A 12,136-nucleotide genomic window follows, 5' to 3' on the forward strand; every position below is an offset into this window, starting at 1 on the left:
GCTTTTAGCTTCCTCCGATAAAAACATCTGGTGAGAGGGCCTTCATTGCCGTAAGGATTCATGCTTTGCAACCGTCCTCCCATCATCTTTGTTCTATCTTTGATCTATCTATCTATCTATCTAACCTACTACTACTACTACTACTATTGCTGCCGCTGCTGCTACCGCTGCTGCTACCGCTGCTGCTACCGCTGCTGCTACCGCTGCTGCTACCGCTGCTGACGCCGCTGCCGCCGCTGCCGCCGCTGCCGCTGTCGCTGCCGCTGCTGCTGCAGAGCAGCAGCAATATCACCATCAGCAGCAGCAGTAGCAGCAATAGCAGCAGTAGTGTTATTGCTGTTGTTGTTTGTTTGTTGGTTTGTTTAATCCGGGGCTGGGTAACCTAAGAGCGGCGGAAGAGTCTCGGCCATGTGTTACATTTGCCCATGAAGCGGCCAGTGAAAGCCTGTCTCAAGTAGAAGCCCGAAGGAAAGAAGGGTGGAAGGGAAAAGAAAAGAAAGCAAGGCAAATTTATCAAGACCTGCTTGAGTACTGTGGAGGAGAATCCAACGTGTACGGGTCTGGTTTGGGATTAGTCTTATGACAGATCTTGCTTGCATCCGAGTTGGGTGGACCTCCCTCCATTGCCCGATGTACAATGGAGAGTGGAAGGAACTGTTACTACGATTAAGACAAAATCTGTGTAATGTAAGAACATCCTTGATGTGCCGCTGGATTAAAAAATGGGAGAGACAAGAGAGTATATTCTTTATCTGCTCGCGATTACATAAGCACCTAAAACAATTAGCGAAAGTGTGGTGCAATCTATCAGGTCATATTCGTTTGCGTATGACGCCTCGTTCTTTTCTTCTTTCTCTCTCTTTTTAAGGTATTGTAAACCAACAGCAGTTCGCGAAGTGGAAAATGCCAACCCCATCTCAATATTAATAAACAATTCGTTTGTTTCTTTCTTTTCGGCAAAGGTGGGATCTCCCCTCTTTATTAATGAGAAGACAAAATTGTGTCTGCATCCATATAAAATTTTCTTTCTTCGCCATAATGTTGCACATGTTTTAAATGTTTAAACTGTTATAATTTTAGCCTGGCTAGCAGTCAGTAAATGCTTAGTTTTCCGATTTCTATATCAGAATAAGCATTCTCGGTTTGGCTCAGAAGGTCTGGGCTATATGTCACTGAAGAGACAAAATCAGGCCGAAACATTGTATCTAGTGATCCACTGTCCTTCTAAGCCAAGCGCTGTGCCTTTAACACACAAGTTTCTTCGAGAAGTTTCTCTGAGAGAAAATATTACAGTCAAGTCAAATACATTGGTATGTAATAATTTTATTGAATATGGCAACTGTGCGCCTCGTTTTCAATCCTCACAAGCCCCACCTTGTTGAGAAACACTGCTCGGAACTACATGCGCCCCTTTTTTCAAAGATGACAAATTGTGATTTTAGGTAAATTTCGCTGCTATTTCTAGCTAGTCGAAAGAACACTCAGAAACTCCTCCATTGGCTCGTTGTTATTGTTTTATGGGGTTTTTTCCACCTAATTCCCAATTCTTCATCTACCTCATGTTTGGTTTGCCAGTTACTCAACCTCATACGCCCGCTATACACCCTTCTCGAGCCCCATGCACTCATAAGGACCGGTTTCCCGGTTTCCGTGGCGTGTATATATTTACCCCTTGGTCTGGACGACGGTCTGACACAGGATTACACAATTTTGCCAGCTGAGTGAACTGGAGCAGCGTGAAATGAAGTGTTTTACTCAAGAACACGTGTCACCAGGTTCAGGAATTGAAACCACAATCTTAAGCTCATGAGTCCAATACGCTAACCACAATGCCACACGCCTCCACACGCTTCTTAGCTTTCGTTGTTTATCTGATCTCAAATCTGTAAATGAACACACAAGTCATCAATGTCACCACCACCACCATCATCATCAGCATTAAATGCTATAATTAAGAAATGACTGAGATAAGTTATTGACTGGAGAAATGATTCTTCGCGAACTTCGGTCCCTCGTTAATTCTTCATCACCATTTTGATGCATAATGTCTTGACTACAATTAATCTTGTCAACACCTTCACCCCCTCCCCACCACCAATTTCGCTTTAAGGATCCATCTTCGAGAACTACCCATCCATCTATCTACCCAGCTAGCAAGCAAGCAAACCAGCCAATCAGCCAGTCGCATCACTTCTTGCCTTTCTTACTCGTCCACTGTAGTCCTATTATTGTTAACATCAAATTTCACTGTCTTCTATTCACACTCCCAGATTGTCATCAATAATACAGTCACGTAATAAAGAAATACAATAATTTTGTGCTTTATGTCAGACGTAATGGCATGATGCACACACATCCATGGTATTATTTAACATTGATCCACAGTAAACAAGATGGCGTGTTTATCAATATTCATTACAAAGACAAATGAAGTGACAGCTGTATTTCTGTCTTTACATTTTTAGTTCAAGTCAGTGCAGAATAAACTCTGCCTTACACCTCTCGGGCGTCAATAAAATGAGAACGAATCGTTGTTGTTTAGCCCCAAGTGAACTCTGGCTGAATAGACAGACATATGATGAAAAGCATTCCTGCCGTGTCCAGCCCGTCGATTTTTATGTACAGTGTACCTCAGGCTATATTGTCCATTATAGAAGGAGGACCAAAAGTCCCGCACCAACACGTTTGATATTTCATTTATACCATTATCATTATCCATTTTGTTCATCGTGTGCAAATACGTATATATTCATCATTATTTTATTCAGTTATATATATATATATATATATATATATATATATATATATATATACAGGGTTGGCCAAGAGCATCCGACAGTAAAGCAAAATTCCATAAATACTTATTATTCATTTTTATTTATTCATTCCAATTATGAATGTTTAATAATTGAATGCTAAATAATGTAAATAATTTGTCTATTTATTAGCAAAGTCTCATATAAATTAATTTTTTGTTTTAATCTTGGAATTAAATGGTTTTGATGGTTTTGATTTACTGTCAGGTGACTTTTGGCCACCCCTGCATATATGTGTGTGTGTGTGTGTGTGTGTGTGTGTGCGTGCGTGTGCGTGCGTGCGCGCGTGTGCGTGTGTAAAACTGGCACTCGGTCGGTTACGACGATGAGGGTTCCAGTTGATCCGATCAACGGAGAGTTTGTTCGTGAAATTAATGTCTAAGTGGCTGACCACTACACAGACACACGTACCCTTAATGTAGTTCACAAGGAGATTCAGCGTGACACAGAGTGTGACAAGGCTGGCCCTTTAAAATACATGGACAATCATTTTTGCCATTCGAGTAGACTGGAGCAGCGCAAAATAAAGTGTCTTGATCAAGGATGCAACGTGCGGCCAGGAATCGAACTCACAACCTTACAGTCGTGAGCCGAATACCCCTAATCACTAAATCACTCGCTTTCACTGTACATATATATATGTATGGATGTATATTAAACGTAAATTGTAAACAGAACACAAAGGATATCGCGGTACACGTGTTTCAAGCTTTATACACAATCTGTCATTACATCAGTATATATTGTTGATATAAAGGATGGTTTAAAGCTATCTTCAGCCGCAAACATTTTCAGTCCCAAGATTACATCACGAAGGAAAAGAAAAAGAAAGAGAAAAAGAAAAAGAAAGAGAAAAAGTCCACTTAGTATTATCTATTATAATAGGTTTATCCTTTAAACTGTTATATCTGCATTATATATATATATATATATATATATATTCTATTTTTTTCTTCTAGTTTCATCAAAACCTGCTCCCTTACACCATCGCCATTGGGCTTTTGTAAAAAAAAGATGTGTGTGTGGGGGGAGATTTGGATCAAAAAGAAACCAACCAATGGCTTGAGTTTGTTTAGGGTGGAGATCTTGCTATGGGGTTCTCCCTATATATGTATACATGTGTGTGTGTTTGTGTGTGTATGCAATATATTAAATGAGATTTAACCATGGTGCGTGACTTTCACCCTACCCTGTATATGTTCAGAGCCTCCAAGAGAAACGTCATTATGTGGAGCCCCTGGAGGTAGGTAGGTAGGATCCACTCAAAGTTCAAAGGGTCTATTAATGTTTTTTTTTTATTTTTTAGGCCTGGCAGAAAGTCATAGGCTTATCCTTGGTTTCACGAACAAACTCACAAGCAGGACAGAGTGTGATTTGCTCTGTTATTTCTAGTAGATTGAACGACCACATAGTGGGTCCCTTATTGCTGGAATAAGTAGAACTAGTTGGGTGGGTGGGTTTTTAGGATTCAATAAAATCGATTATATTCGTACCCCATAAATTTTTTAAAAAGTTAAGTATTCAGGACAATAAACTATATTGTGGTATCTTGTTATACTCCTTTACCTTCTGAGTTCAAATCCTACAGACTGATATTGTCTTTTATCATTCCAGGGACGACTCATTCTGTGACATTCCTTCCTTCTCGACAATTGTGTGACTTTGTGCAGATGTTCATTTCATATAAAGTCAACTTTGCCCTTCATACTTCCAGGGTTAATAAAACTGAGTAGTGTCGCGAGGAGATTTGCAGTCGCTTGAATTTAGCTGGTCAATGATGATATATTTCGTTGGCCGAAACGATTTCCTGAAGTATTTCGGCTTTGAGAATTTGAACGCGTTGAATCTAGGCCATTGCTATTCGCGATTTATCTGTCAGAGCCTGAATTTTTGTCTGACGAAAAATCGCCAGTTCAGAAGAAATGGAAGAGACGAAGATAGGAGGATAAGTGGCCGCGTCAGAGGTGTTGGAAGAGGAAATACCCATGAAATATCCACGTAAAGTTGTCGTGTTTAAGTGTAAATTACTTGAAATCACTCAAACGAAAGGATATGAAAAGATTAAATACCGGTTGTTACAGCGAACTCCGGAAGGGTCTGGATAAAATTTGCTCCGAAATCATAAATTCAAAGGAAATCGAGACTTCCCTCGGTGTTGAAAGTTGGTTTTTAATTGCTATTTCGCACAGACGTAATACACGACAAAGGCTTTATTGGTCACGTTAACAAAATTTTAACGTCATAGCTTAAAGAGGTGGGTTGCGTTGATAAAGTCATGAGCTGCGGCATCTACCCCCTTGATCATACACTCACTGCCGCTGCTGTTGTTGTTGATGATGAATTGATTTTCATGTGAATGGCGAATCGGTTCACTATTGCACTGGCTCTTGCTAGCTTTTTTGTTGAGTCGAGGGTCACCAACGTCGCGAGTTCTGTGCTAATCGCTTGAGTTGAGCTGGTCAATGACGATATATTTCGTTGCCAGCGTGAATAATAACTGAAACAAACTCGTGAGCATTTATCTGTAATATTTATTGCTAGACATAAAGATATTTGGTGTTGACAAATTACAATGAACAGTATTAATAATTGCCGAACGAGGAGAGGAAAACTGCTCTGTAAATATAAAAAGCTATGTGTGTGATATTATGTGGTCAGCCCCAAAATACACGAAACCATCTGTGCAGATCTCTGAGGCAATCTGTGGCGTCAGTAGTCCTTTGGCTGTCTGCCCGGCATGAGTTAAACAGCCGCCTTCAACACTCTGCCATTTATTGAGCGCTAAAAACAGTTTTTAAAGGTGACAAGAAGTCAAATTGTAGGACATTCGAGAAGACCACACTCCGCCACAGTCTCACGCTGATTGGTCAATTTATTGACCTATCACGTGAAGCTATGGTGGTTTACTCGAATGAATACGTAGAAAATTCGAATCGGTACAGTCACAAAATTTAATTATCAAAATTAAGACTGGTTTCAAATTTTGGCTCAAGGCCAGCAATTTCGGGGGTGGGGTTAAGTCGATTAGATCGACTCCAGTGCTCAACTAGTACTTATTTTATCGACCCCGAAAGGATAAAAGGCAAAGTTGACCCCAGTGGAATTTGAACTCAGACGAACGAAATGCCTCTAAGCATTTTACCAGGCGTGCTAACGATTCTGCCAGCGCGTCACCCGAATAATTATGATATTAGTTTCAAATTTTGGCACAAGGCTAGGCTAGCAATTACAGTGATCAACTGGTGCTTATTTTAGCGACTACGAAAGGATGAAAGCAAAGTCGACCTTGGCGGTATTTGAACTCAGAATGTAAAGAGGGACTAAATACTGCTAAGCATTTTGTCCAGCGTGCTAACAATTCTGCCGTCTCGCCACCTTATACTAAAATTTAAAATTAATATTGATTATCTGTTCTGAATTCAAATTTCGCCAAGGTCAACTTTGCTTTTTATCATTTCAGGTTTGATAAAATATGTACTAGCTGAGCCTTGGGGGGGCCGATCTAATCGATTAGCTCCCTTCTTCGAAATTGCTACATCTGTGCTAAAATTTGAAACAAGTATTAATATTGATTATTGAAAACAGTACAATTTTCATTAAAATTTATTGAAATAGCTGGATTATTTATTATATGATAATGCCATTTTATTACGGATATGACAATTATAATACTTTCTACTATAGTCACAAGGGCTGAAATTTTGTGGGGTGGGGCTAGTCTATTAGATCGACCCAGTACGCAACCGATACTTGATTTATCGACTTGGAAAAGATGAAAGGCAAAGTCAACCTCGGTTGAATTTGAACTCAGAATGTAAAAACAGGCGAAATACCGCAAAGGATTTTGCCCGGCGTGCTAACGATTCTACCAGCTCGCCGCCTTGTATACGACAATTATAATATATCTTTTCTTTCTAAATGCACCCTTACCCTATCAATATATTCAGTGTTGTGTCTATGTTAGAAATCTTTATCATCATACAGAAGAGGTCGGATTAGAAGTTGACTTCTGTGTGTTTTGTCAACGTCAAAACAAGCCAATCTGATAAAATAAGCTAGTCTCGGATAAAAAATATACAAAAAATATATATAAAATGTATAAAGTATATATCATTCTCGCAATAAAGGAGACGTGATAGCTTTCCGACATTATCAATAGCTCGGAATACAGTTATCTGTTGAGAACAAACTTTGCAGCTGACAAATAGAACGAAAATAAGCTGTAAGGTCATAAGTGTATCAGAAATGTATGGAGTTTGGGGAAATTGAGAAAAAATATTATCAAATCAGAATATGGCGATACAACTTTACAATACAATGGATCCTTTCTATAAATCAGGCATGAGAAGTAGATGAGCACAGATGTATGGAAGACCAAAAGAAGAACCTAGAAAAATAGGAAGGAAGAAGCTGGAGAACATAAAATAGGGGTAAAAAATGAGAATACGAGGATTTTATGTGAATTTATAAGAAAGTGGTAGAAAAGAGATTAGCAGAGAGAGAGGGGGGAGAGGGAGAGCGAGAGAGAGAGAGAGGCAAGAGAGAGAGGGGAAGAGAAAGAGAGGGGAGAGAGAGTGAGAGGGGAGAGAAAGAGAGAGAGACGCGAGAGAGAGAGAGAGAAAGAGAGAGAGAGAGAGAACTGAAATACTTTTTTTTCTGCGGTCATGCTGTGGCACCACCTTGAAGGGTTTAGACGAAGAAATCTACCTAAGTACTTATTTTTAATTACAAAGATGTACTTGCATAGCAAGTGACTTGATCTGAGATCGTGTGCTGAAACAAAAACAATTGCAGCGTGGAAAGTGTTTATAAGCCATTTAAAAACACAAAGAAAATATTTTGACAAATTAAATTTAAATGTTGAAGTGAATCTAACAGTTTTTGTGTGTTTTTAAATGGCTTATAAACACCTTCCACGCTGCAATAATACTTATTTTTAAGTCTGGTACTTATTCAATCGGTCCGAATCGCTAAAATATGGGACGTCAGCAAACCAAGTCAGAATGTGAAGCGGTGGTGGACACATACACACACACATGTTTTCCGATATATGTTGGCAAATATCGGCGAGGAAACCGATTGATCAGTGTATTTGAACAATAGTAAATGGCTGATATTGGTTTGTTCTTGATCTCAATTTAAACCATTCTTCTGAATATTGTTAGTCACTCATCATAAGGCCTTCTCTACAGTCATCTGCATTTTGTTTTCTTTTGCCATTCGCATTTACGGTGTTCGCTTTTCAAGTCCTATACCAGCGAGGTAAAACAATGAGATTTAACTACAAACCATTACGTAAGATTTATGTTAGCATAATATATCCTACTAGCGGGACCCGTGATTATTTCACGGAATTGATGGTAAACCTATTGGGTTATTTCTGAAAACTTTATCCAAAAAGACCTGAAAGCGTAGCCTGTGTTGTGTCTGTACGGAAAGATAGTCGCTCATCTGCCACTCATTGAAAAGTAAAAGAAATTGGAATACGATGATTACTTACTGCACCTTATATACTTTATGCACAATTTAATAGACTTAATACACAACACTCATAAAATAAATACTCACTCTTATTTTTCCAATTTCCCCAAAACAAAACAAAGAAGTATATCCCGTACATATGATACAACCTTTAGTTAAATTGCATATATCTGCCACTTAAATAAGCGTGGATATTTCACGGAATTGCACTTATGCGCATGAGTTAAGTGATAGGTAATATAAAAAAAAACATAATTCAAAAAAAAAAAATACACTTTTCACTAACCAATCACCACTGCTACCTCCAGCACCACCACCTCCACCACTATCGCCACCGCTGCCGCCGACGCCGCCGCTGCTGCCACCACCACCACCACCACCTCTCTCTCTCTGTGCCTTTCTTTAACCTCGCCGTCAGAACATCACTCCTCTGCTAAATTTATATTTTTAACTCTCATCCTCTATATAATCACTCCTTCAACTAACTTTCTTAACCACGCAATAAATATTACGTTCCCCCTACCTCACGTCATGGACGCTTCTCTCCCCCTCTTTTTCTTTCTCCCTCTTTCTATCTCACTCTTTGCCTTATCCTCTTTTTCTTTCTCCTCTCTTTCCCTTCAGCTAATCATGTGAAAGAGTTACAATTACATTCCCTCTACCCCACGTCATGGACGCTTCTCTTTCCCTTTTTTCTCTCTCCCTCTTTTCTTTCCTCCTCCTTTTCTCTAATCACGTGAAAGCTTTACCGACGGGTTAAGTAACGGAATGACAAGCAGAATTATCATAAGATTCTCAAGTAAATCCCATTATTTTTAACGGGTCCTACACTAGTAGGAAAAAATTCAGTTTGGAATAAAGAAAAATGCAATAAGGAATGAAGTAAGAATCACTTACTTAAAATAAATATAAAAATATAAGCTACGTCGATGTTTTTACTAGAGTTTTATCTGCTATGTTTGGATGAAAAGGAAATAAGGATTTACGAACATGCGTGCCTTTCCAAAGGACATTAACCTCGTAAATAGAATAGATTAACTCTAGCCAGTAAATTGAAACTACAGTACTATCAAAATGAAGTGAAAGGAAAAGAAAAAGAATTTCAATATAATCATTGGCGTGGCTATGAGGTAAGAAATTTCCTTCCCAAAAGCTTAGTTCGAGGTTCAGTCCTGCTGCATAACGTGTTGGATAAGTGTCTTTTACTGTATCCCCAGACCGACCAAGGAACTGTAAATGGATTTGTTAAATCGAAACTGAAAGAAGTCCCTCGTATACATAAACATGTATGTGCGCGCGTGTGAGTGTCTTTCTGTTTATACCTCACTGTCGCTTGGCAACCGGTGTTGGTTTGTTTACGACCTTGTATCTTAGCGATGCGCTCAAGTGGACTGATAGAATAAGTACCAGACTAACAAAAATAAATACTGGGGTCGATTCATTCAACTAAAACCTTTCAAGGTGTTGCCCCAATATGGTCGCAGTCCAGTGAATGAAACAAGTAAAAGATAAAAGATTGTCCGTGATATATACAGACGTGACAGAAGTAAATATACACTCCTTAAAACATCGTTTTATATTTATTCTAACTTGTAAAGGTTTATATTTTTTATTAATTGACATTTTTATGTTTCAAGTTCTATACGTGACTGCTTAATCATGACATGTACAAAAGAAGCCTTGGAACTGTCTGAATTTCAAAGAGGCTGTACTGTGTGTCATTCTGAAGGTGGACATAGCTTAAAACCACAGAAAACCTTGGGATACCGCTTTCTACAGTTAACAGAGTGATTGCGCAATTCACCAGAGAGGAGAAGGAGTCCACATCACCACGCCCAGGTAAACCAGGACAGGATCCTTATATTTGTTATGAGAAGTTTGGCGGATAATTCTCGTTGCAAAGCCTCTGACATAGCAGAACCAGTTGATGTCATTCCCAGAACAGCTGTCAAGCATCTCCACGAACTTGGTTACAATAGTAGAGCAGCAAGAAGGAAGCCACTTCTTCGACCAGCCAATATCAAGCGGAGAAAAGATTGGGCCAGTGTGATGGTGGAAAGGCCAGTAGTATTTTAGGACACTGTCATATTCTCTGATGAGTCCAAATTTTCTGTATTTCCTGGCAGTGGTCGAGTGTGGGGCTGGAGACTCTGTGATCAAGAATTTGATGTGAAAAGATTGCAGCCAACAATGAAACATGGAAGCTATTCTGTGATGATCTGGATAGCAATTTGGAGCAATGGCTGATCAGAGCTGGTAGAGTATGAGGGAAACATAAACTCAGATAAATATGTGTCTACATTGCAGAAAGGACTCCTTCCGATCTTCTCCGGTGTTGAAGTGATTAAAGAAGACTATTTATGGAAGATGGGGCTCCTTGTCACACGACTAAAATGACCCAAGATTTGTTGGATGAGAATGACATTTAAAAGCTTCCATGGCCCAGCCGGTCACCAGATATGAACCCTATGGAGTACCTCTGGGACATATTGGACAGGACACTTCATGAAACGAGCAAGAAAGTATCTTTAAAGCCGGATCTTTTGAGATTACTGCATGAAACTTGGCAAGAAATACCGCAAGACAATATTCGTCATCTGATCAGCAACATGCCTAATAGGGTCCTTGCATTGAAAAATGCAAAGGGCATGTCTACTAAATATTAAATATTCACATTATAGCAATTAATAAGTAATTTGAATGTATAATTTTAGATTTAAATAAATTTAATGATTATAATGGTGTCTATTTACTTCTGTCATGTCTGTGAATATCTGAAGGCAGTAGGAAGGGAGAAACGGAAGGGAGCCAGACATAATATTTGACTCATTTAGACTCAGCACCATAGAAACAACACAATATTTCCTGTCTAACTCTCCCCTCTACTACTTGCTTATTCTTTCTTCTAAATACTCTGTAATGAGTTCCAAAGTTATGCAGCATATCTCTTCTTCTCTCGCTAGCGTTATTAGTATTCTAATCTTGCATTTGGGACTGAAAAGCTTCTCGAATAACTGGTTGTTTAAAACTACTCGTTCGCTTAAAATGAGTAACACGGATATAGGTTAATCTCTGATGATATTGTTGTAAATAGTAATTAAAAATAATTTAGTGACATAATAAATACATTGAAGCTTGATAATACTGAAATATTGTTGCGTCATGAGATATAGAGATATAAAGCAGTGTAGTGCAGTCAGCGCCGGATTTATATATAAGCTAAACAGGCTACAGTTCAGAGGTTCATAATCCACAGGGAACTCAAAATAATTTAAAGGGTGATATAATTTTAATTTCTATGAGGTATACTGATGTAATTTTTTATAACACAAGGGCTCGACGATTTATATAGCTTAGGGCCTCACCGAGTCTAAATCTAGCCGTGAGTATAGTGTCTTGTGTAGTTATTTTCGTGCTTCAATATTTTCGTGCCTTAATATTTTCGTGCTTCAAATGAATATTAATTTATGCGAAAACGTCTCAATTCCTCCATATCATCTGATTTGTTATATTAGGACAAACTTAATTCTTCAGTCAAGCATCCCTTAGAAAAATGCACTTTATCAGACTGAGAAATATGTAATCATACTTTCTTATATTAGTGAACACCAAGTGGATGATCATGCGACAAACGTATATAAAATGGCTGATAAAAGTTCTACTGCAGCCGTCATGTCCACGAACATAATGTATTTATAGCATATCATGAATAAGACATTTCTTCATATATTTTCATTCTCGGTTTCTGGATTTTAAACAAAATAATTTTACAAATATATTATTAAAGTGTCTGAAAGTTTTCGATTACACACACACACACACACACACACACACACACA

General features: G+C 38.6%; 1 protein-coding gene across 2 annotated transcripts in view; it reads left to right on the forward strand.

The window, feature by feature from the left end:
- The window catches only part of LOC106879893 (exosome complex component RRP42), a 57,298-nt gene that overhangs the window by 17,199 nt on the left and 27,963 nt on the right, over window positions 1-12,136 (forward strand). The window contains exon 1 of one of the 2 annotated variants that reach the window (XM_014929631.2): window positions 11,532-11,679. The exons of the other annotated variant lie outside the window; for it this stretch is intronic. The gene's annotated coding sequence lies outside the window, so the exon portion shown is untranslated. Of the gene's footprint in view, window positions 1-11,531; window positions 11,680-12,136 lie in introns of those variants that run through there. 2 annotated transcript variants of the gene reach the window in all.

This window comes from Octopus bimaculoides, chromosome 3 (genome assembly GCF_001194135.2).
Source record: "Octopus bimaculoides isolate UCB-OBI-ISO-001 chromosome 3, ASM119413v2, whole genome shotgun sequence".
Lineage (NCBI taxonomy): Eukaryota > Metazoa > Mollusca > Cephalopoda > Octopoda > Octopodidae > Octopus > Octopus bimaculoides.